The sequence below is a fragment of the Equus asinus genome, chromosome 6 (assembly GCF_041296235.1).
Source record: "Equus asinus isolate D_3611 breed Donkey chromosome 6, EquAss-T2T_v2, whole genome shotgun sequence".
Taxonomy (NCBI): Eukaryota; Metazoa; Chordata; class Mammalia; order Perissodactyla; family Equidae; genus Equus; species Equus asinus.
Window position 1 is genome coordinate 55,416,362 of NC_091795.1, and position 27,105 is coordinate 55,443,466.

Sequence of the window (27,105 nt, forward strand, 5' to 3'; positions counted from 1 at the left end):
GTTGGTTCGAATCCTGGGTGCAGACATGGTACTGCTCATCAAACCATGCTGAGGCAGCGTCCCACATACCACAACTAGAAGGACCCACAACGAAGAATATACAACTATGTACCAGGAGGCTTTGGGGAGAAAAAGGAAAAAATAAAATATTTTTTTAAAAAAATAGAGTTTTTAAAAAAAAAAACCACGCTGTGGCAGCATCCCACATAAAGTGGAGGAAGATTGGTATAGATATTAGCTCAGTGACGAGGAAGATTGGCAAGAGATGTTAGCTCAGGGCCAGTCTTTCTCACACAAAAAAACAGACAGTGTTTCTCAAAGTGTGGTCCAGATCACCTGCTTCAGAATTAGTCTGATGTACTTAAAAGTAAAGGTAAGGGCCCAGCCACGTCTCTTGATTCAACGTCTCTGGGAGTGAGGTCCCAGAGCCTGCAGGTGTTCCTGATGCTCTCCAGGTGTTCCTGGTGCACTCCCAAATTAGGAGACCAAAGGTTCTCAAGAGTGTCTGTGCATTAGAATCACCTGGGGAGATTTTGTTAACTAAAAATACCTGCCTTGCCCCCCCAGATTAATAAATCACAATCTCTGGGATGGGCCTGGCCATCAGCATGTCTCTAAAACTCCTCTGGTGATTCTAATGTGCAATCAGGCCTGAGACCCACTGCTTCAGATGTTTCTTTCTCCCACGGTAGCCCACTTACAATCTGCAGCATCAGCTACACTCAGCCAACAGTGGGCATGTGGAAAAAATGAGATAGGATCAAGGAAAACATACAAATGCCAGGGTCTGTGGGAAAGCTAAGCTCTGGGCAAACTGCCTCACAGAATGGCTTTCAAAAGCAGCAGCCTCACAGTCAAAATCACTGGCTCTCAAGCCAGTAAGAGAGTGACATTTGATGGAGGCACCATAAAGAGGCTCTTTGCTACCTTATGTGTGTTACCTATTAATAATTAAATTGAATCCAAGTCACTATTCCTAGAACCAGCCCATGGAAACACTTCATTGGAATTAGAAGAGGAGAAATTAATCTCTTGTTTTAAAGAACAAAATATTTATTCTCTGAAAGAAATAATGCCTTTTTTGCATAAGCTGTTTATGAAAAAGTGTAGCTATTGTCTCTTATGAGCCTCCCAATAACTATGTGCTATAAGCAGGAAAAGTACTATTGTCCCCACTTTGGAGACGGTAAACCCAAGTGGAAAAGGTTAAGTGGCCTGTCCAAGGCCACATATATAGTAAGTGTAAGAACCAGGACACAGTCCAAGCCTTCTGATTCAAATCCGATTTTTTTTTCACTCCATTCAAGTTCATCAGTACTATCTTCCCCTAAAAAAGAAAAAGATTCAGATTATATGCAAGAATCTCACCTGCATGCATCTCTCTTATGATACTTGTTGCTTTCTGCTTTATATTTTTAAATTATTGACAGAGCTAGAGATCTCTTACCATTCTACTTAAAGAGGAGTGGTATGTGTGTGATTCATCTTTATATTGGCCCACAATGCCTTGCTCTGAAAAATGGTAGGCAGTCATTAAATGTTTCGTGGACAATTAGATGAAAATAAGATCTGTTTAAATTTTCAAATTGTTGAAACCTTCCACCCGAAAGCAAACATAAGCCTGCTAATCACCAACTAACACACTCTTTTCTTTAAGAACTTTCCTGTGTCTTCCTCTTACAGTGGCAGTATAACTAACACCATTACTAACCTTATTGTCAGCCCAAATTTTAACCAAAGTGGGAATTATACACCAGGAGTCAATGAAGGTTTAAGAAATCAATATTTTAATTCCAGACCAAAGTGTTCTTTCTTTCTTTTTTTTTCAGTTTTATTGAGGTATAATTGACAAGTAAAATTGTAATACATTTAAAGTGAACAACATGATGATTTCATACACATGTACATTGTGAAAGGATTCTCAACACCAAGTCGTTTAACAAACGCGTCACCTCAGATGTGTACCTTTTTTTCTTTTTTGGTGAAAACACAAGTTCTACTCTTTTAGCAAATTTCAATTATACAGTACAGTATTATCAGCTATACAGACTATCAACTATAGTCACTGTGTTATTCATTAGATCCTCAGACCTTATTCATCTTATAACTGAAAGTTTGTACCCTTTTACCAATCTATTCCTACTTCCCCCAGATCCCAGCCCCTGGCAACCACCGTTCTACTCTTTCTATGAATTTGACTCTTTATTTTTTAAGATTCCACATATAAGTGACACCATGCAGTATTTGTCTTTTTCTGGCTTATTTCTCTTAGCAGAATGCTTTCTACGTTCATCTATGTTTTGCAAACGGCAAGATGTCCTCCTCTGTTTAAGGCTGAGTAATATTTCATTTTATATATAATGTATATTCTATATTATAATATACATCGACCTATATATACATATATATAACACATTTTCTTTATCCATTCATGCACCAATGGACACTTAGATTGTTTCCGTACTTTGGCTATTGTGACTAATTCTGCAATGAATATGTCAGTACAGATACCTCTTTGAGAGAGTGATTCCATTTACTTTGGATATATACTGAGAGGTGGGATTGCTGGATCATATGGTAGTTCTATTTTTAACTTCTTGAGGAACTTCCATACTGTTTTCCATAGTGGCTGTACCAGTTTACGTTCCCATCAACAGCATAAAAGTGTTCCCTTTCCTCCACATCCCTGCCAGCATTTGTTATCTCTTGCCTCTTTTAGAAATCATTCTTTTTTAAAGATTTTATTTTTCCTTTTTTCTCCCTAAAGCCCCCTGGTACATAGTTGTGTATTTTTAGTTGTGGGTCCTTCTAGTTGTGGCACGTGGGATGCCGCCTCAACGTGGCCTGATGAGCAGTGCCATGTCCGCGCCCAGGATTTTAACTGGCGAAACCCTGGGCCACCACAGCAGAGCTCGCGAACTTAACCACTCGGCCATGGGGCCGGCCCCTATCTCTTGTCTTTTTGCTAATAAGCACTCTAATAGGCAGGAGGTGACATCTCATGGTGGTTTTGATTTGCATTTCCCTGATGATTAGTGATGTTGAGCACTTTTTCATGTGCCAGTTGGCCATTTGTATGTCTTCTTTGGAAAAATGTTTAGTCAGATCCTTTGCCCATTTTTTAATTGGGTTATTTGGGGTTTTTTTCTATTGAATTGTATGAGTTATTTGTATATTTTAGATACAAACTCCTATCAGATATGTGGTGTGAAAATTATTTTCCCCAATTCCAGAGGTCGCCTTTTCATTCTGTTGATGGTTTCCTTTGCTGTGCAGAAGCTTTTTAGTTTTCTGTAGTCCCACTTGTTTATTTTGTTGACTTTGCTTTTGGTATCAAATCCAAAAAATCATTGCCAAGACCAGTGTCAAAGAGCTTACCCCCTATCTTTCCTTCTAGGAGTGTTATGGGTTCAGGTCTTATGCTCAAATCCTTAATCCCTTTTGAATTGATTTTTGTGTGTGGTGTAAGATAAGGATAGAGTTTCATTCTTTTGCATGTGGATATCCAGTTTTTCTAGCACCATTTATTGAAAGGACTATGCTTTTCCATTGTATATTCTTGGCTTCTTTGTCAAAGATCAATTGACCATATATGCATGAGTTTATTTCTGGGGTCTCTATTCTGTTCCATTGACTACGTGCCTGTTTTTATGACAATACCCTCACTACTTTTTTTTATTGAGGTTATGATAGTTTACAACCTTGTGAAACTTCAGTTGTACATTATCATTTGTCAGTCATATTAGAGGTGCACCACTTCACCCTTTGTACCCACCCCCACATCTCTTTCCCCTGGTAACCACTAATCTGTTCTTTTTGTCCACGTGTTTGTTTATCTTCCACATATGAATAAAGTCATACAGAGTTTGTATTTCTCTATCAGGCTTATTTTGCTTAACATAGTACCCTCAAGGTCCATCCATGTTGTTGTGAATGGGACGATTTTATCCTTTTTTATGACTGAGTAGTATTCCACTGTGTGTGTGTATATATATACCATATCTTCTTTATCCAGTCATCAAGTGATGGACACTTAATTTGCCTCCATGTCTTGGCAATTGTGAATAATGCTGCAATGAACATAGAGGTGCATGAGTCTCTTTGAATTGCTGATTTCAAGTTTTTTGGGTAGATATCCAGTAGTGGGATGGCTGGGTCACATGGTATTTCTATCTTCAATTTTTTGAGAAATCTCAATACTCTTTTCCATAGTGGCTGCACCAGTTTGCATTCCCACCAGCACTGTACAAGGGTTCCTTTTTCTCCACAATCTCTCCAACATTTGTTATTTTTTGTCTTGGTTATTTTAGCCATTCTAATGGGTGTAAGGTGATATCTTAATGTACTTTTGATTTGCATTTCCTGGATGATCAGTGATGGTGAGCATCTTTTCATGTGCCTATTGGCCATCTGTATTTCTTCTTTGGAGAAATGTCTGTTCGTATCCCCTGCCTATTTTTTGATCTGGTTGTTTGACTTTTTGTTGTTGAGTTGTGTGAGTTCTTTATAAATGATGGAGATTAACCCTTTATCAGATATATGATTTGCAAATATTTTTTCCCAGTTGGTCGGTTGTGTTTTGTTTCATTCCCATTTTCCCATGTCTTGTAGAAGCTCTTTGGTCTGATGAAGTCCCATTTGTTTGTTCTTTCTATTGTTTCCCTTGTCTGAGAAGATCCTTTTAAGACTGGTGTCAAAGAGTGTAATGCCTATATTTTCTTCTAGAAGGCTTATGGTTTCAGGTCTTACCTTTAAGTGTTTAGTAAATTTTGAGTTTATTTTTGACCCTCACCACTTTTATTCAACATAGTATTCACAGTCCTAGACAGAGCAATTAGGCAAGAAAAAGAAATAAAAGACTTCCAAATCAGAAAGGAAGAAGTAAAACTGTCACTATTTTTGGATGACATGATATTATATATACAAAATCCCAAAGATTCCGCCAAAAAACTGTTAGAAATAATACAAATCCAGTAAAGTTGCAGGATACACATCAATATACAAAAATCTGTTGCGTTTCTATACATTAATAATGAACTATCAGAAAGAGATATTAAGAAAACAATTTCATTTACAATTGCATCTATTTCTCAATTTGAGTACTAGGTACAGGGTGTACTTACTTTGAAAATTTATTGAGCACTTTTCTTCTATTTGTGTTAAATGTAAATAAAATGTTTACTTAAAAAAAGAGTGAGATTCCTGGCGCCATTTAACTAGTGGTGCACTGATTCAAATAAACTTATAATTGGCTAGAGGTGGGAGTTATTTCTCCACAAATGGAAGATTTTAACAGCAATGTTTCACATCTAATCAGAAATCAGGTACCTTGATTTGGAATTTTTATAAATTCACACTTCACATTCATCTGGCTTTTACTTATTACAGAGTCTCTTGATACTATCCACATTCAGCCTCTCATTGCTCCCACTCACCCACTCAGCCACCAAATACTCCTCAGAAATCTTCAAGGGTGTGACAAGGATCTCTATCTGTACAGGGACTTGGTCCTCTGTACCTAGCCAGCCCAGAGAGAGGCATATTTAGGAGCAGGCACTTCAACATCATTGATGGTTTTTACTCCAAAATCTCCTTTAGCCTCTACTATCATTATCCTCTAGAACCATCACAGTCCAGGGAACATGAGTCATCAATAGTTCTTTCGGCTTTTCCACAGCAGCACAATGCATTTTCAGAATGGGCAAATAAAAGAGCTCTTCCAAGAACGCATAAAGAATATTCCTAATCCAGTGGGTCTTGGAGCCACCTTCCATCACTTCTATTTTCTGGCTTGGCTGCCACACACAAACTTTGTCTCCAGACCTCCCTAGGCATCATTTCAGTCAACTGCCTCTCCTTTTAGGAGACAGTTTTTATACTTGAAGGTGGAGGAAAAAACATCTTCCATAAGTTTGAAACTCCTTCTAGAAACTGCCAGCAGCAACACATGCTCCTTTTTCAGTAAAGACCCTCTACTCCTTGGCCCCATCTGGTGATTTCCAGAATCCAATAAATTCATATGTTGCAATTAAAGTCCCTATCAGGAATTGTACTCTGTCCCCAGACAACTCTTGAATTGTAGCTACTGAATCTCTTTTGATGATGAAATAAGGACCCATTCCCAGTACTTAGGATAAGGATACCTGCATGGGGCCAATGCAATACTAGCAATTTTTGCAGCTCCATTAATTTCAGGTGGTGGCTTAATTCCAAGTAGGTTATGAAATCAAATATGCAGAAAGAATATTCCAAATTCAAAGCAGAACTCTCGTGTACATTAGAGTAAATGCTTCCTCTCTAATTAAGTTCTGGGGATGTCTTTAAATTTTAGATGTATATTTTCTCTTTTGCTATCAACGTCTACCAATAAATCAAGAATTTCAGGGGGGCTCCAATTCAATATTTTTGCCCAGAAAATATTTTTACTTCCTTTTCTTTACTCCTCATTTAAATGAGTTTGAGAAAGAAAGGATAGGACATGAGTAGGCCAAAGATTTGGGAAATATCCTGAAGATGAATGGCATATGAAATTACACTAATAGATAAAACAGAAAAGAGAAAAAGGCACTACTCAGAATATAAGAGAAGGCACAAGAGAAACTACAAGAAAAGTAAGAGCTGTTACTCCACAAAACGACCCCTGGAACTGGGAACCCGGAAGGAAGCAGACACTAATGCAGCTCACTGAAGAATCTGTGGGCTGACTTTTGGATGGTACATAAAGAGGAGGTTTATGTTTCTGATGTCAACAAGAAAAATTAAAGGAAACTAGAAATTCCAGGAAAAATAAAATGCTGTACAAAAATTCACGGCAAAAATATGAAGCATGATTATAGTAATTTATAGAGTCTAGATGATCTTGAACTTGGAACATGAAATATTCTACTTCAAGCAGACATGATTTAAGAACAAAAATTACGTCTCCTCTACAGTCACACTCTGGATCTGCAATGAATAATATTGAGCAATATTACAATATTGTCAGCGATATTTATTTCTTTTTGGTTTTCAGAAACAATGTATAGATAAAGCATGGAGGACTTAAATAAAGTTACCATTTGGAATGTAAATGCTTTAAACCTTGGCAATGTAAAAATAATGGTAGAACTGATCAAGAGTAGGTGTTAGAGGTGGGGAGGAGAGATGGGAGAAAGTATAGGGGTGATCAACTTCACCACATCTTATAACATGGGTAGTTAATCACCTAATCTGTCTGAAGTTGATGGAACCAGAAATAAAAGCTAAACATATCGTTAAAAGTATAACCAATAGAAGGGCCAAAAGCAAAAAAATTGGGAGTACAAAGAAAAAGGAAGAAGTGTGGTAGATGTGAGATGAAATAGTCATTTTTTACAGCAAGGAGTTAAAAGACAGGCTTGAACTTATGAGCCAAGAAATAGATATTTAAATTTCTATAGAATAGATATTTAGAGTTATAGTGATAACCATTGGAAGAACTAAAAACAAAAAATAACATGGATGGTAGCCTCTTGGGAATAGGGCTATGGATAATGGGAAGAGACATAATTTTCATTTGGCATCGTATCTTTGACTGAAATTTTATTTCCATGAGCATGTACTTTTAAGATTCTCATTAGTATGCTGAATTATAGCATCCCAAGTTCTCTACCTTTTCAATTTTCTAATCCTCAACCAGTGAAGCAATGACTCCATACAATGATCAAAACTTGACAGCCGGCTAAATTTTCATGGTCTTCAACTCTAAGGTCAGTAGCCATTTCATGGGAACTCTCCAAGTCTGCATATATTACCTTCTGGACTATAGAAGCAGATACTTCTGAACCACCTCCAACTGTCTGCTTGTTTTCCTGGCCAGATTCACCAGTTTTCTATGGATGTCATCTTATCTTACAACCAAGCATCACAAATCTCTCAGTAGGTCTTTTTAATAAGGTGCACTGGTTAAGTCCATGGTTTTCTCACTTTTGAACTACCAGAAAAGAAAAAGCTGCCAGAACTGAAATCCTGACAAAAAGACGTTCCCACATTGAACTCTGACAGAGGATACTATTACACTTCTGGAGTACTTGCAATCTTAGAAACTTCTGGATCCTAATATCAAGAATGGAAACCACAGCTATTAAATCCTAGAAATATTCCCTCTGCCTACATTACACTCCAAAGCCAAATGCTAAATAACCAGAGGATAAAATACAACGCTGTGCAATCTGCTTTGGGAGGTACAAGGCCACCATATTTTTGCCTCTACTCTTCATCTACGTCCACCCTCTAAGCATACAACTAGCAACAACTTACTTGGTTTAACATGTCTTAGCATCACTTCATCTTATTTGGTTTAACACAGGATATAATACTGAGAGAAGAACAAAATGGAAACTGTAGCTAAAATGATCAAAACTTTTTCTTTAAGGTATGCCTGTTTTTTTTGGTGAGGAAGATTAGCCCTGAGATAACATCTGTTGCCAATCTTCTTCTTTTTTCCTTTTTTTTTCTCCCCAAGGCCCCAGTACATACTTGTATATCCTAGTTGTAGGTCCTTCTAGTTCTTCTATGTGGGACGCCACCTCAGCACGTCTTGACAAATGCTGCTAGGTCCACACCCAGGATCTGAACCAGCAAACCCTGGGCCACTGAAGTGGAGCACACAGATTTAACCACTACACCACTGGCCCAGGCCCCTCAAAACATCTTAAAAGAAAAGATATTCAAGTTTGGCGCAGTTGAAAAAAAAAGCATGTAGATGTTTAAGTAATACAAACCTATGGTAGGGTTTCAAATCAAAAATTTACGTAAGTTGAGTAAGGTTATACAGCTTGCAAATGTTAGAGTTCAGCCCAGAATTGTTATTTTCTTAGCAAAATAATGATTAGACATGAGGGGAGATGATAATCCCCAAACCTGTAAATCTAGCAAAAACTTAATGAATATTGCCTGCCTTGAAAACTGATGATGGTACAAACATTTTTCTATGCATTGGCAAATTTCTACTGAGGTTTATTCTAAGATTTGAGGGGCTACTTAAGTCCAGGGAAATCAAAATTTGGATTTGTCCCTTCAGGTAAATCACAAGGAGTTTTGGACAAAAATCATTCCATCTGATTATACCAATCTCTGAGAATATTAAGCAGTAGAGTGTTTTATTTCTGAATAATAAAGATTTTTAAAAGACTAACCTATTTTCATTCCAATACTGCAGAATTAGCATAAGGTATCTTTTGGTATCATCCTTTTTGTCAAATTGTTCTCCTCTTTATATGGCTAAATTGAAATGTAAAATGTTTTAATTATTATGGACTGCAGTCAAAAAACTTCTAAGAACACTGCCCTTAATCTACACAGCCACTTCCATAACGTAGCTCCTCCATTTTACCTTTAACCTAGGAACTTACATTGCTTGCTAGAATTAACTGAAAATAGGTTACTTTTTTGGAGCAGGGAAAGATTTGCCCTGAGCTAACACCTGTTGCCAAACTTCTCTTTTTTTTCCCCCTCCCCAAAGTCCCAGTGCATGGTTGTATATATCCTAGTTGTAAGTCCTTCTAGTTCTATGTGAGCTGCCACCACAGCATGGCAACTGACAGACAGGTGGTGTGTTTCCATGACCAGGAAATGAACCCAGGCTGCCAAAGCAGTGAGAGATCCGAACGTCAACCACTAGGCCATCAGGGCTTGCTCGAAAATAGATTACCTTTTACCAAGCAATACCAACTGTTAATAGTTGCTTGGAGCACTGTGTTAAGAAGGATTCTGATGTCGTATCCAAGTTCAGTGGTCAGGGAAACACTAATCAATTAACATATTTACTATGGAAGCAAAAAGAGAAAATCACAGTATGTGCTGATTCTCTCTGTCAGGTGCTCAAATCTAGCACATTTTAAAACTCTGGAGGGTTTTGTGTTTTGTAAAATAAAAATTTCATAAGTTGAAATTCTGTAATATAAAACTATACCAAGTCTTCAGAAATTACCAAAATTCTCAAGGTTACCCAAGCTGCCCCAGGAGAAGATAGAAATATCCCAATATAAATATCAACTTGTCTTCAGAGTCCTGGGTGGTAAGGTCATAGAAATCGAATGACTTGATGACCTAGGACCTCCAACTTAACATCATCCTACCCCAAATCCAGTTGATTTTTCTAGGGGTCATCACTGTCCATAGACTAGAAATATTTTCTTTTGAATAAATAGACTAGATAGCCTAGCAGACTCGTGTGAAATATATATAAACTTAATCAAGGAGATACCACAAATCAGTGGGAAAGAGGAGGATGATCTGGGACAGCTGATTAGCTATTTGCATTTTTAAAAAATGCTTCAGGTGGCCTAGTGGTGAAGTTCAGCACATTCCACTCGTAGTTTATTTATTTTTGTATTGAAGTAACATTGATTTATAACGTTGTATAAATTTCAGGTGTACACCATTATATTTCACTTTCTGTATAGACTACATCATGTTCATCAAAAGTCTAGTCACCATCCATTACCATACATGTGACCCTTTACCCCTTTTTCCCTCTCCCTACCTGCCCTTCCCTCTGGTAACCACCAAACTGTTCTCTGTATCTATGCGTTTGTTTATCTTCCACACATGGGTAAAATCATATGTTGTTTGTTTTTCTCCATCTCACTTATTTTGCTTAGCATAATACCCTCAGGATTCATCCATGTTGTCACAAATAGCATGATTTTGTCTTTTTTTATGCCTGATTAGTATTCCATTGGAGATATATATATATATATATATATATAACACATCCTTTTAATCCATTCATCTGTCAGTGGGCACTTAGATTGTTTCCAAGTGTTGACTATTGTGAATAATGCTGCAAAGAACATAGGGGTGCATAGATCTTTTCAAATTAGTGTTTTCACATTCTTTGAATAAATACTCGAAGTGGAATAGCTGGATCATATGGTAGTTCTATTATTAGTTTTTTGAGGAACCTCCATACTGTTTTCCATAGTGGCTGCACCTATTTACATCCCCACCAGCAGTGTACGATGGTTCCCTTTTCTTCAAATCCTTTCCAATACTTTGTTATTTCTTGTCTTTTCAACAATAGCCATTCTGAGAGACTTGAGGTGATATCTCATTGTGGTTTTGATTTGCATTTCCCTAATAATTAGTGATGTTGAACATCTTTTCATGTGCTTGCTGATCATCTGTGTATCTTTTTTGGAAAAACATCTGTTCAGATCCTCTACTCATTTTTTAATCAGGTTGTTTTTTTGCTGTTGCGTTGTATGAGTTCTTTATATATTTTGGATATTAATCCATTATTGGATATATGATTTGCAAATATCTTCTCCCATTCTGTAGGTTGTGTTTTTGTTTTGTTGATGGTTTCCTTCGCCATGCAGAAGATTTTTAGTTTGATGTGGTTCTATTTGCTTATTTTTTCTTTTGTTTCTCTTGCCTGAGGAGATATATTCAAAAAGATATCACTAAGACTGATGTCAAAGAATGTACTGCTTATGTTCTCTTCTAGAAGTTTTATGGTTTCAGGTCTTCCATTCAAGTCTTTTATCCATTTTGAGTTAATTATTGTGTATAGTATAAGATAGTGGCCTCCTTTCATTCTTTTGCTTGTGACTGTCCAGTTTTCCCAACAGCATTTGTTGAATGGTGTTCTTTCTCTATTGTATTTTCTTGGCTCCTTTGTTAAAAATTAGCTGCCCATCAATGTGAGGGTTTATTTATGGGCTCTCAATTCTGTTCCATTGATCTCTGTGTAAGGTTTTCTGCCAGTATTATGTTGTTTTGATTACTATAGCTCTGTGTTATATTTTGAAATCAGGGAGTGTGATATCTTCAGCTTTGTTATTTTTTGTCAGGATTGCTTTGGCTATTTGGGGTCTTTTGTTGTTCTATATAAATTTTAGGATTCTTTGTTCTATTTCTGTGAAAAATGTGGTAGAGATTTTGATAGGGATTGCATTGAATGTGTATATTGCTTTAGGTAATATATACATTTTAACTATGTTAATTCTTCCAATCTACGAGCATAGAATATCTTTCCATTTCTTTGTGGCTTCTTCAAGTTATTTCAACAATGTCTTGTAGTTTTCAGTGTACAGGTCTTTCACTTTCCTGGTTGAGTTTATTGCTAGGTATTTTATTCTTTTTGTTGAGGTTATAAATTGGATTGTATTCTTGATTTCTCTTTCTACTAGTTCATTGTTAGAGTATAGAAATACCACTGAATTTTGTATGCTGATTTTGTATCCTGCAACTTTACTGTATTTGTTTATTATTTCTAATAGTTTTTTGGTGGATTCATTAAAGTTTTCTATATATAAAATTATATCATCCACAAATAGTGGCAGTTTTACTTCTTTTCTAATTTGGATACCTTTTATTTCCTTTTCTTGCCTAATTGCTCTGGCTAGGACTTCCAATACTATTTTGTATAAGAGTGGCAGGAGTGGGTACCCTTGTCTTGTTCTTGTTCTTAGGGGGACAGCCTTCAGTTTTTCACTATTGAGTATAGTGTTAGCTATGGCTTCATCATATATGGCCTTTATTATGTTGAGGTGTTTTCATTCTGTACCTATTTTATTGAGAGTTTTTATAATAAATAGATGCTAAATCTTGTTGAATGCTTTCTCTGCATCTTTGCAATGATCATGTGATTTTTATTCTTCAATTTGTTAATAGGGTGTATCACATTGATTGATTTGCAGATGTTGAACATACTTGCATCCCTGGAATAAATCCCACTTGATCATAGTGCGTAATCCTTTTAATCTATTGTTCTATTCCATTTGCTGATATTTTGTTGAGGATTTTCCCATCTAAGTTCGTCAGCAATATTGGCCTGTAATTTTATTTTTTGTGTGTCATCCTTGTCTAGTTTCAGTATCAGGGTAATGTTGGCCTCATATAATGAGTTAGGAAACATCCCCTCCTCTTCATTTTTTGGAAAGTTTTGAGAGGACAGATATTAAATATTCTTTGAGTATTTGGTAGAAGTCACTGGGGAAGCTGTCTGGTCCTGGACTTTTTTTGGGCGGGAGGTTTTTCATTACTGTTTCAATCTCCTTGCAAGTGATTGGTCTATTCAGATTCCCTATTTCTTCTTGATTCAGTTTTGGAGAGACAAAGATGGACATTATATCATGATAAAAGGGACAATTAATCAAGAATACATAACATTTATTAACATATATGCACCTAACATAGCAACACCAAAATATAGAAAGCAATTATTAACAGGCCTAAAGAAGAAATTGACAGCAACACAATAATAGGAGAGGACTTTAATACCCCACTTACATCAATGGATAGATCATCCAGACAGAAAGTCAACAGGGAAACATTGGCCTTAAATAAAACATTAGACTAGATGAACTTAATAGATATATGTAGAACATCCCATTCCAAAGCAACAGAATACACTTTCTTCTCAAGTGCACATGAAACATTCTCAAAGATAGACCATATGGTGGGAAACAAAACAAGTCTCAATCAATTTAAGAAGACTGAAATCATATCAAGCATCTTATCTAAACACAGTGGTATGAAACTTGAAATAAACTACAAGTAGAATGTTAGGAAAGTGACAAATATGTGGGGACTAAACAACATACTACTGAACAACTATTGGATCAATTAAGAAGTCAAAGGATAAGTCCAAAAATACCTGGAGACAAATGAAAATGAAAACACAACACACCAAAATCTATGGGATGCATGAAAAGCAATACTAAGAGCAAAGTTTATAGCAATACAGGCCTACCACAAGAAACAGAAAAATCTCAAACAATCTAATATTTAACCTAAAGGAACTAGAAAAAGATCAAACAAAGTCCTACATCAGTAGAAGGGAGGAAATAAAAATCAGAATGGAAATAAATAAGAGACTAAAAGGACAATTAAAAATATCAATGAAACTAAGAGCTGGTTCTTTGAAAAGATCAACAAAATTGACAAACCTTTAGCTATACTCACTAAGAAAAAAAGAAAAGGCTCAAATAAATAAAATCAGAAATGAAAGAGGAGAAATTATAAGAGATACCCCTGAAATACAAAGGATTATGAGAGCATACTATGAAAAGCTATATGCTAACAAACTGGATAACCTAGAAGAAATGGATAAATTCCTAGAATCATACAACCTTCCAGCAGACCAGTTTTGAATCCTAGCTCTGTTACTTACTAGTTGGGCAAATTGTTAAGCTTTTCTGAGCCTCAGTTTCCTCATCTTTAAAATGGAGGTGACAACATCTTTCATGCAGAGTTGGTTTAAGGATTAAAGGTAAAAGATATAAAGTGGCTGGCACATAGTAGGGATTTAATAAATGACAGCTATTATTCATATTAGGATTATTAACTTGATTGATGAAATAGGTAAGAAATACCCAGAGAGTTGTGTACTCATGGAAAATACATGCTATTTGAATTATTTCTCAAAATATTAAAAGGGATTTCATCACCAAAAATAACTAGCATATTTATAAATGTATAGAAAATCTAGAATGTACAGGACTAGAAAAATTATGTGAAATCTTAAAGACATTAGGATTCACAGGGGCTATCTGATCAAATTTTAGCACTCAACCCACCATTTCAGACAATGTTTTTCAGCTGAAAGGCCATTAATCCATTAAAGCATATTATTCAGAACAAACATCATGTTGTCAAAGTCTGCTATTGCATGGTTCTAGTAAGTGGGGTCAGATTTTTCCTGTTTTCTTAGCTGTGACCAATACAAAGCACAATGGACTACTTATCAATAAGAACACTCTAAGAAGAAGGAACAGGCCAAGCCATCTAAGACAGAGAAATTCATCTCCTGACCTGGTGTATGATGTGCCAAGGAGAGAGACACAATAAGAAATTCTGATTCTGGGTCAAATGGAATTCTCCTAAAGGCATGGTTCTGAGGGGACAGCACCTGCTGTAGGTGCACTTTCGTGGGAACCTGTGAGTGGAGATGGAGTCCATTTGGTTGGGTGCTAAATACTTTGTGTTTTATTATATTTATGCTCTTTTTAAATATATACTTACTGAGCACCTATTGTGTGGAAGACCCCACAAAGGGAAGTGGGCAGGATACAAAAGGAAAGATAGGGTCCATGTCACTAGGGAGTTTCCGCTCTACTAAAGAAGCATGACAAACCCACAAACAGCTCCAACATAAGATCGTACAGCACATGTGTCACAATACTTACATTTTAAGTACCCTGGAAACATTACACGGTTTCAAAGGACTCTTGTTGTCTCAAAGATTATTGTATAAGAAAAAAGTTCAGAACACTTACTGAAAAGTTATTCAGTAACAAACACAGCAGTCCTAGGATTGGATTAATAAGATTTTTATAGCAAATGCTTCCTAAAACTTATGCATGCAGTAAATATTTTCCTCTACAAAGTAGGTGCATTTAGGGGCTCTGCAATTACTCAAAAAGTGCTAGACTTGATGTTGTCTATGTTAATGATTTTTTATTACAATAGTTACATAACTCCCCTTCTTGGGGTCTTTGTGCTTACCAATCCTTCTCCTGAAAGATCTCCCTCCAGATTTCACATGTTCTGCTCCCTCATCCATTCAGGTCTCTGCTCAAATGCCACCTCCTTAGAAACACTTTTTCTCCCATCTCTTCAGTCTCTCTTTCTCCTCTTCTCTGCTTTGTTTATTTTTCCTGTGATATATACTATGACTTGATATTTTATTATATATATAGTGTTTGTTTATTTTCTGTCTCCCTTTGCTGAAAGCCAAGAGCACTTCTATCTAGTTCACCACTGAAATCCAAGACCTGGAATATTACCTGCTCATAAAAGTCACTCATAAACATTTGTTCAATGAATAAAAGAAGGAAGTGCTTTCTTAGGAACATTACATTCCTTCAAATATCCTCGAAAATGGAAAATCTTCATCTGTGGGATGTGAATTTGAATTTTGGAATCAGCCAAGTTTACTTAGAGCTTTCTGGTTAATAAGATGGGTGGATGAGGCTAGATTCATTCATTCATTCATTCAACAAATAGGTATTGAGGATGACTGTGTACCAGACATCATTTTAGGTGCTAGATTATCTAGTTGGTCCAAACTGAAATGTGACTATAAAGTAAGATGATGGGCTTTATTATGTGATGGTAAACTGATTCTGAAGAATTCCAAAGACACTTCACACGATAGCACCACAACTGAAATAGAGGCAAAGCTTTCAAAAATGACCACTCATGACTTTAATGTGGAGATTCTGGTATGTTTGTTTTTAAAAGATGAGTTTCAGCCTTTTATGTTTCCATTTTCTAGAAATAGGTTCTTTCCGGTGCCCACAGTGAGTCTTGTGGAGGCAGGACAGGGAGGCATTGTAGTGAGGTCTCCTCTACATTATTCTGGACATTCCAGCGTACAACAGACTCACCTTCCACAGCTATTTGTGTGTGGAAAACGTGCCAGCCTGCAAGTTGAAGCTTAGACATTTTGAGTGTTCACAAATACAGAAGAAAGTATTTTCAGATGTAAGTAAAAGTCCTAAAGACATACATGCAAATAATATAAGCAAACACACATATCTTGTTTTGTTTTTTATTTTTCCCCCAGAATCCAGAAGAGAAATTACTTGGTAAGTTATCCTGGCTTATAATAGGGTCCCTTAGAACAAGGATATCTAAATCCAATCCTCCTGGTATCGAAATGGTGCTAAATATTTGCCTACATCTAACAGTGCTGGAAGGTTCTAATGTATTGTGTATGTGTTATATTCTAAGCCAGGCCACCTCAGCATTTATCAATAAGAAATTGTGAAGCACCAGATTTTGTTTGCCTTTCTCTAAATCACTATCTGCATCAGGTTCTTTGTTCTCGACAAAACTTTGCACTTTGTGTCTAGTTACAACAAATATTTTCCTGAAAATCTCCACAGGATAGCCTTATGGTAGAAACTATTTTCGGTGTCTTCTCTGCCTCAACAACACTTTGAGCGCAGCAGATCCTGGAGAGCTGGACGTCCAAATTAAAACAGTTAAAACCACATGGCTGCAGGATCCATACAGCTGTGGCTTCTGTCAGCTCTTAAATAAAATATTAGATGTGTGCCTATTGTTTGTGAGCTGTCCATGGCCCCTTGTTCAGCTGGCTGGGGTTAAAGGGTATGTAGATTAGTTGGCCAGCTGTTTGGCAATTGTCACAGCCAGTCACTTGGTAACCCATAGAAAAGCATTCTCTGGAGATAGGGTCTTTGTTGCTAAGCAATAAATTCAGGTAAAATAACCTTTCCCTGGTTCTTATCGGTCCAGTTTTAAAACACAGGGCATAGGTTGGGTTGTCTCCCCCACAGGCTGCCCACAGCTCTTTTGTTTTTCAACCCAGGCCGTGAAATGAGGGCTGGTAACTTGGACAGCCCTTGTTCACTGGAACTAGTCTACTGCTGATACAGGCCAGGGAGCAAGCAAATGGCTGGAAAGCAGGGTTTATCGGGGTGTGCTATCAGGTTACCACTGTCATAATGTACCTTCCAGACCCAGTTTTTGGATTGGCCAATGTATCAGTCAGATGGGCAAAAAAAGACCAAAAACAGTGACAGACATTTAATGGAAAGGAAGGAAAATATATGCCTGATGATGTTTTTTCTACATTATTTGCAACTCTATAATAATAATTATTATTATTTCTCATGTTTTGAAACATCTCCTTGCCTTCAATACTTGCATAAAAGCTTTATAAGTCAGTCATTCTATGTTACAGAGACCAAGAGCACTGAGAAGGAGGGGACTCAGGCAGGAAAATGTCACTTCGGTCCCTCCAGGACAGGTTTGAATGGGCTTCCTCCTCTAAGGGATTGATTGCAAACGAGATAATCAACCTGCCCCACAACTACACTTCTCCCTGCCTCACAATCTTTGAGGAGGTCAGGAAATAATGTTAGAGGTGAATATCTCAGGTGAATTCCACTCACTATTTTTGTTGTCTCACCTGGCAGTGTTTGAGTAGAAGAGAAATAAAAAAGATGGTACTTTGGTTCCCTTAAAAACCTGTGAATTCAACTGAGCGTACTTGCCACTTGCCATGGAAAGTCACTGGTCCTCAGAGGCAGTGTTTGGATTCCCATTGGTCAGGCCTGCCACTGTCACTTCCACAGTGAGCCCAACCTTAGGTAAATCCCATTCACAAATATCCAGACTTGTTCTAACAGATAATTTAATAGGTAAACATTTTCCTTCCCAAAAGTTATATTCATGGTCAATAAGGGTTCACAAGAAATTCCTTCCAATAGCAGTCTCCACCAGTAGATTTAAAATGTTTCTTTCTTTCTCTTTCATAGTGAAAGTAGACCCATAGGTTGCAAAAATTATGGGATGCGACCTACATCAGGGTCAGCACAGAAGCCATTTCCTCAGTGACACCCTTTCTCAAGACTCCCAGCTGGAACTAAAGGGCCTCTGACAGCTGCCACTGCTGTTTCACACTGGGTGATGGTTAAGAGCCCCAGGAGTCTGAAATTCGATTCACCCATTTATTATCTGGGCAGCCTTGGGCAAGTTACTTGACCTCTCTCCACCTCAATTTCCTCATCTTTAAAATGGGCATAAAAATAAGGCTACTTAAAAACAGGGTTGTTGTGAGAACTACATGAAATAATGCATGTAACTCTTTACCACATTATAATTGTTAGCTTTGATTATAATTACCTCTCTTTTGGGGCCCACATCATTCTAAACCAACAGTAACAAATGCCAGTTGAATGTGCACTGTGGGCAAGGCTCTGTGCTGGTCACTTAAAATCTTGTCAGAGTTAATGAAGATAAAACATTAAAACAAAGACCTCTCTGGGTATTCATTACTCAATGTAATTATATGATTTTTCTAGAGAAACAGGCCTATAAAGAGCAGGAAGGAGCAACACAGCAGAAGGCCCACCACATGAGGGTCACTCCTCTGCTTGGGCAGTGGCTTGGATGCCTTAATATCTGCTCAGCAAGTTCCCTGTGCTGGGAGAGGGCACAGGCATTTAACTGTGCAACTTCCCGTCAGCCCAGTCAATCACCAGCCCAGAGTAAGTGGTCAATAAACATTTGCTCAAGTTGTTGAATCAGGAAAGGATGAGGCAAAGAAAAGGAAGAGGTCAGGTTCAAAGGTTTCCTATAGCTTTTGTTGTTGTTCTCTTACCTGTTTCCTTTTTAAATCTAAAATGCTCAAAGTCCTTTATGGACTCCTTCACCAGGCGGTTAGATCGAGAGGCATCTTACTATCCCCAGTACATGGATATGAGATTATTCAGATAACATGCAACTGGGCTGGAGCCCAAAACTATAACAAACACACAAACAAAACAACGAAACATTAATTTCGTCAAAATTCTAAGTAGGCCTTCTCCCACGTCTTCACAGAGTTTTCCTTGAAATGGCAATTTAGATAAACCAGTACTTTTACGCAAAAAGAGATGCTCAAACCCTATGTCATTAGTGGAAAAACTGGTGAGATTTGAATAGAGTCTGTAGTTTAGTTAATAGCATTGCACCAATGTTAATTTCTTAGTTTTGATAAATGTACCATAATTATGTAAGATGTTAACATAAGGGGAAGCTAGGGGGAGGTATATGGGAACTCTCTGTACTATCTTAGTAAATCCAAAATTATTTCAAAATAAAGTTTGTTAAAAAAAAGTAAAAAAAAAAAAAAGAGATGCTCAGAGTCTTTCAATAAAAAGATCTAGACAATAAGAAGAGAGAGAAGTATTACTCTGTGCATGGAAGGGCCAAACACCCAGATGGGTAGCCCACAACTCTGCATAAGTGCCCCCTGTAGCTCCGCTCCAGAATCTTCTGTCAGGCAGACCCTATCACAAACAGGGAGCAAAGACCAAGGGCCACAGGGCAAATTGACAGACCAGATGAAAAAGACAAAAAAAATTCCCCAGCACAGCTTCTGTGAGGCAAAAGAGGAGAAATCCCAGTCTGACTTCTGTGGTCAGTAACATTTTAACTTAATAGAGTCTGTTTACGTACAGAGTAAGTGTTTGGGGTTAAAAGGAATTATTTTAAGCCATAAAGTAGGTTAAAGAAGCTGTTACACTTCTCATCTGCAATTTGTACGTAGTAAATTTGCGAGTTGATGGCTCTAAGCAGAACCCAAAAGAAAATATCCTGTCACCTGTATAACATGCTCAATTGCTTTTTTCTCTAAACTTCACCCTTTGTTAGACTGATAATCAATTGTCACAGAGGTTTACAAAATTAAAAATGGGCTTTTTACCATCTTTTCATGCCTTATATTTGCACTATAACCTTTTTATGACGATTTCCCCGTTATCACAATCTCCTTGTATATTGGGACTATCCTTGGATAGCATTACCTGATAAAGAAGTCATTTTGATATTTCAGAAATAAAACCCCTTAGGACAGAGTCCAAGAGCCACTACCACTTTAAACAAATTGGTCTTTGTGACAAGTCATATATTAAGACTCCTGTGTGTTTTAACTTTGGTTCTGAAGAACACTTTATTTCTGATACTCAAACGTCAGAATCTTAAACCAAGACATATTCACTTTTTTTGCTACGTCCTCTCTCTGAGTATTAAAAGACAATATTTGGACAGCTGAGGCACATTCTATATTTATACTTCACACAAACAAGGCACACTTGTACACTTTATCACCACAGAAAATAAACCTAAATAAACATCTCTTTCTTCCTGTCCTGTATGTGTCTTTTGGCGGTGAGGCATGATTTTTGCTTCCTTATCCTCGTTTTCTGACCGAGTTGTGTTCTAACTAAACTTTTCTTTTTTTTCTGGAGTTGGCAGCGATCAATTAGATGTCTCCTTGCCTTGCACAATTAGAGAGTGTCTCCCTCTCTGTAAATCCTCCCTACTTCCTGAACCCAGAGCTCTTCGCAACTGGGAACAATTGTTTTTTATTTTGAGTCAGGGTTGTCTATAAGCATATGCAAACAGACAGTAAAGGACCTCCCAGAAGTATACTCTTTCTAGAACATGCTATCGTTAGCATAGTACAAATCTGCTTGATTATTTTTTATCTAGACAAAACTCTGGTGAGGATTTTTTTGTTTGGTTTAGATTTATTTTTCTTTTCTGTCTCACAAAAACCAAGTGTTCTCCAGCAATGAGGCAATGGAAAAAATCAATACTTGCCATGTACCATGTAACCAATAGAATAAGGGGAATGATTTATGTATGGATGGATGCAGCCTGAATCAGCTGGGGCCTCGCACAGAGAGCGAGAAAGAGAGAGAGGAAGAGACAGAGAAGGAGAGAGAGAGAGAGGACAGGGGGGTGGGGGGTGAGCTGAACTGCGGTGATTATCTCTACAGTGTGGCCAGATTTTTTTTTCTGCAGCAATCATCCCCTTCTCCAGCACTGCAGGACACAGGGAAAGCCTGCAATTTGTGGAATATGTGATGGCTCAGCTCCCTCCTTTCCTCAGAGTCATGATGCCATGTTCATATTAAGGTACTCTGAGAAGGGCAGAATGATGTATGGCCTGCAGTCCTGCAACCTCCCAGTCAACTCCACCCTAAGAAAGGCTAGTGATGGGTCGACAAGCACTAGTTGACAGAGTCAAATTATCAACAGGATTAAAAAAATAAAACGTTCCAGCACCGCTTCATGAGAAGACCAGCGGGAAGGGCTTACAGACAAGAACTACTCTATACCTCAGGAGTTTCTGCTGGAAATATAGTTTGGTTAACTGGAAATCCAGGGCGCTGCGCAATTAAAGGTATTTAATCCTGAAGGTAACTTTCAGCGTAGCTGATACTCCTGTGCAAAGCTTAGATATTAACTGTAGTTACGAGCTTGTGATGTGAAGATGCAAATAGACAGCACCAAACCCAGCTACTTCACGGCTGGATACATGGTACTATTGTATATTGAATTCTGGTGGTTGTGACTGTAAACTGGGTTAATCATTTACTTTAGAATGACATAGTATATACCTTTACTTGACATGTTTTGTAAAATTCCTACTCTCTGCTTCAAACTCAGGATGAACCGTGTAAGACTTTGTAAAAGGCAAATTGGACCATTTCTTTGGAATATCTTTGTTTTTTGAGATGTATTTCAATAGATCTAAATTTATTTTTGTAAGTTACCTTCTTTCTACATGTGCCTGAAACTGTAGGAAGCTTGACAGCATTAAATTTCCATCATTCTGTTGAAGAAGACTGAATTATGTCCTTTCATGAGGAACACTGACGCTATACAAATTTTTATAATGTTTTTATATCTTTGAACCCAGATACAGTGTTGACGTCACAGTTAGGTATTCCCCTAAAATATCCTGTATTCTATATATGACTCGTTACACTGCACATAATACCTGAAAAGATATTTTAAATACTGAGTGTGGCAGAATAATGCCACATGGTTAGTGTTTGCTTAATTTGGAGCTGGTAGCATTAACACCCATAAGCTATTAAAATGGCTTTTTTCCCCTTCAGCTGAAAGTATCCATTCAACTCAACGTTATCGTAAACTCTCTTGACAAAATGCTATGTTATTTTTAAAACATATATGTTTACTTTATACAAATTATGTTAAACTCTGTTGACAAAATGCCATGTTGTAAAATATGTGTGCTAACCCCATAAAAATTGTCTTAAACTGTTTTAACAAAATTCTATATTGTTTTTTGAATACGTATATTCAAAGTGTATTGGATGGCAATTTTTAGCCTTTTTCCACATATATATTTATTATCTAATTTTTTCTTTCATTTATTACAAAATTATCTTTTTGTTTCTGGCATATTGTATTTAGTTCCTCATTTACATTTCATGGTTTGTGCATTTATTTAGTAGTTAAGTTTGCATACACAGGATTAAGGATTAGAAGTAAAGTATAGATAGCTAGTAAAGAACTATTCTCAGTAGTCCTCATCTTTTCAATAACTCTTAATACTTTAATACCATTTTTTATGGATGTTACTAAAAGCAGTTAGGTTGAAGTACTATTAGTTATAAATCAGTAAATACTCTCATGTTTTCATTTAAATATCTAGTTATTGACAGACTTGATCTACCCTGCTCCTTGCAAAATTATTTTGGGAAGATTTCTATAGAAACTAAATAAATACAAATGATGTCTTTCCTCTAAAAATTAGAACAGTAAAAATGTACTCCACAGGTAAACTACATGTAGTGCAATATTTTTTTGTAATTATAATACAGAACTGATTACTCAAACCAGCAGAAACTATGCATAATCGTTTTGAATGGGGAAGACCAAGCAGATATCGGTTGCCTCCACATAAAGATAGATGAGCATTGCTTTGTACATTTTGATCTTGATCATCATTCTCCCTCTCACTCTTCTATTGGCCCAAACAGGTAAAACAAGAGAAACCCCTTACCGTCTTCACTTTCGGTTCCGCTGTCCAGCTGAGGGTTAATAAACGCAGAAAACCTGGAGATGATCCAAATATAGTGAGGACTGTGAAGACCAAGCTCAGCACTGCAGGTACCTCAGCCAGAAGGAACATTCTTAGCACCCTACAAGCAGGTATGGGCTCATTAAAAAAAACTAAAGCACATGGAAATGAAGAAGCATGATCACAAGCAAGGGGCTGCTCACTCTAAGGTAAGAACAACTAGAACCTTGTTGCAGGTTTATTTTTAGAGATGTGTTGCTACCACTTGAGAAAAACTGTTATCTATAGCAGAGAAAAAGGTTATAAGCCTGCCAAAGGCCACAGAGAATGTTTAATGAGTCTAGCCATATCTATTATATGATTTGAGACGGGGCCTTACAACCACAGGACCTGGAGTGTTAGCAAACAGAGAATCCTGGCCCTAACAATAGGAGATACACACAAAACGAGTGATAAACTAACCGTGGGCAGGAGATGGATAAACAAGAAGCCCAGGACCTGGATTTCATTGTCAGTTAACAGAGTGCCAACAGCATCCTTTTATTTAAAAAGTTTATGTCTATTAAACATAACTTTACAAGTTCTAAAGAAAGCCGAATAATCCTTCTCCCCAATATGAGATTAATTTCCTATAAATATCTGGAGTTAAAATGCGTAAATGAAACTCATGTCGGTGTCTCATGTTATGACAAAAAAGCAAATCTTCTCATTGTGAACAGGGCCTTCAGTGAACACCTGCTATGGTTTATGCTCCTTCATCGGTGGTTACAATTCACTGATGAAATACCCATTAAAGAGAAAGTCAATATCTGAGCTTAACCGCCTGCTTTGTTTTAGTACCTCAAATTATTTTAAAAACTGATTAATATAAATAACTCACTACTTAGGAAATACAACAAATGAACGTTTCACATTGCTAATCTAGCATCCACCAAAAGAAAAAAAAAGGAAAAAATAAATATAGGTTGATATCCAGTTCTTATTTACTTAACAATTCATTAACCCACTTAATAAAAATAAGTAAAAGAACTAATAAAAACATCCAAGTTTTTATTTTTTAAGTCTAATTTCATTCTTGCATTAAAACAAAACAAAAATGAAAAATAAAATGAATACAAATGAAAACATTCTAAGGTTAAAAATAAATATTGTTACTTCTAAATAAGTCTACCTATACCTAAGAGGGAACTTGTGGGCTCTCCATAAAAGATTATTTCTTGCTTACTCTATTTCTTTTTCCTTCAATTAGTCTACAGCAGCGGAACATCTTGGGTTAGTCTAGTTTAATCTGAACATAATTGGATGGTAAGTGTCTATTTTCTACTCTAAACGAGCTCACCTTAAAAATGCATAGAACTTGGATTCTATTTAACAGAAAAGTTAAATAAGGACAACGAAATGTGAAAATACATTTCTGTTCACTGATCTACTGTTAAATATGATTACCTATACTTTCCAGATCTTGCCAAGGCAGAGAAGCACAGGCAACAGTCTACTGAAAATATTAAGAGGTGAATGAATGTCCAAACCCACACCTCAACAGATTCGCCTGTTAGCATGAGGTTCCTTGGCTCTCATCCAGGCTGTTTATATTTGCATCTTTATAGATTATGAGAAGATATAGATCCTTTCATCTCTCAAAAAGCTGTCTAGTTCTAGCCACAACTTAGATGGTTTTACTGTATGGGCTGCTTCATTTATTAGAGCAGAATTTTTCTCTCATAAAATCTAAATGAGAGCACATCTTCCTCCCCACCCCAAGGGAATAATCCAAAAGATGGGAGGTTCTTAATAAAACAATTAATTGTGATAAATTTCTGATTTTAGCTCCTTCATCCAGGCTATTACCATGGCAACATCCTCTCATCCTATTGTTGGGTTGTTCTTCATTCACACAGCAGGTTAAGCCCAGGGCAGCCAGGGCAGGCTGTTGGTCAGCCTTTATTTTCTCTGGCCCTTCAACAAAGGTTAGTTGAGGTCACGAGAAGCCAAAGGGTAATTACTTTTCCTCTGCAGGGTTAAAGGTACACAGATTGCTATTGGGACAACTGTATGGATGACCTTCAGCTTTTAATGTTCAATCTTCTTTGCTTTCATCAGAGTGAATAGGTATGATATAACAGTGCTGATGCACCCCCATGCCTGAAATTCAGACTGTCTTTTTATTTTGTAAAGCTACTATCTACTAGGGTAATATACTCTTGGAATCAATTTGGAGCCTCCAATGCATAAAAGGTTTCCTATCCCTTAAATAGAAAGAAAAAAAAAACCACCTCATGGCAGAAAATTGCAGCTGTTCACTGGTTTTCTTATTCAGTTAATCCGATATTCATAATTTCCCAGGCTTCAATCATTTTCCTGAGGGTATGTTCTTTAAGGCTGAGAAGCAAATGGAAGCTTTCCTGGCTCCATGAAGCATCTGGGTCTCTATTTTATCCCCCTTAAACACCAATTGTGGCCCTATCACTCTAAACTCACTGAGAGTAAGTCAGATTAAAATGAGTTTCCTCTCTTTGCTTCTCTATTCTTAAAGAAAGACAGCCTCTAAAATAATTTGGGGGAAAGGGTCTTTTGAAACTGAATACAAAACTCTTTGTCCACTCATTTGAAGAGTCACTTTGAGATTTCAGCTCTTTATTTCAATCTGGAATTTTAAAGAAATGATTGTTATGGGCTCCAAAGTGGAGCCTGCCACCAGCCCAATGCATGCATTTGCCATTGTTCTACCATGAGACAAACAGATTTTCAGCTCCTTGGACATGATGGCTTTGCTGATGGTTCATCACAACAGAGATGCGCAGAGGGAGCCTGAACCCCTTTTCAGGGGAGGGGCTAAAATCATCTGAAAGAGCCACTTGACCCACGTTGCAGCCTTAGCCAGAGGCACCTATGCCTCTGAGTCTCATCAATTCTGTCCAAGAAGTTGCCTTGATAAGAGGAGCATTGGGGGAACTGAGAGCAGACTCCCACTCACATCCCCAGAGCGAGGTGGAGACATTGTTTCTGCTCATTTTCTCAGATTCACCCATGTGTGATCTGAAAGCAATCAGACACTTTATTTCCCTCCAGTCCTCTGTCTCCCACGCCAGCACTGACCTAGCTGCCTCTCCAGCCCTTCCCTCACACTCTTCATATTAAGTCGTCCTTCTGCTTGAGCTTGCTGGGAACCCTCCAGACCCACCTCCCACAGCTACCGCTCTGGGTTGCTTTATCAGTTGGTCCCTCCACTTGGCTTGAACTTACTGTCCCAGCCTCCCCTCACTGGCCACTCTGCCTTAGTCAAGCAGCCTGTAGCCGCCTGTGTGTGACTTCACCTTCCCTGGGCTTATGCCATCCTCTCTAAATGCCAATCCGCCCTTTCAATTTCTGTTTCTTTGAAAAGTTTGCTTAAAATTTAGTTCCTTCCAGAATTCCTCCTTATTTTATCCTCTGCTACATCTAAATAAATAAATGCATTTAATAAATATATATACATATTGTATAGTATTCTATATATACTATTATACATAATGTGCATAACGTATAATGAAACTGTAGAAAATGCATCCAAATTTTGAATCTTACTGAATAGCCATTTTTTAAAAACAAGAAGCCCTAAATTTCCCCACTTGCAAATTCTGGAGCCTCTTAAAACACTACTGTTTTACATAAGACAATGTATTACATAGCTGCCCTCAGTATTTATCTCGGCAAGTTCTATTTTTTTCTTCACTTTTGTTTATTCTCTATATCTCTACAAAGTGCTCATGGCCGTCATTCTTAAGAGCGAAACATTTTGGCAC

General features: G+C 37.3%; 1 long non-coding RNA gene across 1 annotated transcript in view; it reads right to left on the reverse strand.

The window, feature by feature from the left end:
* Positions 1 to 1,039: 1,039 nt before the first annotated feature.
* The window catches only part of LOC106832303 (uncharacterized), a 387,667-nt gene continuing 361,601 nt past the window's right edge, over positions 1,040 to 27,105 (reverse strand). The window contains exons 5-6 of the long non-coding RNA XR_011504028.1: positions 23,306 to 23,444; positions 1,040 to 1,327 (exon numbers count right to left, since the gene is read on the reverse strand). This is a non-coding gene — a long non-coding RNA (uncharacterized lncRNA). The remainder of the gene's footprint in view (positions 1,328 to 23,305; positions 23,445 to 27,105) is intronic.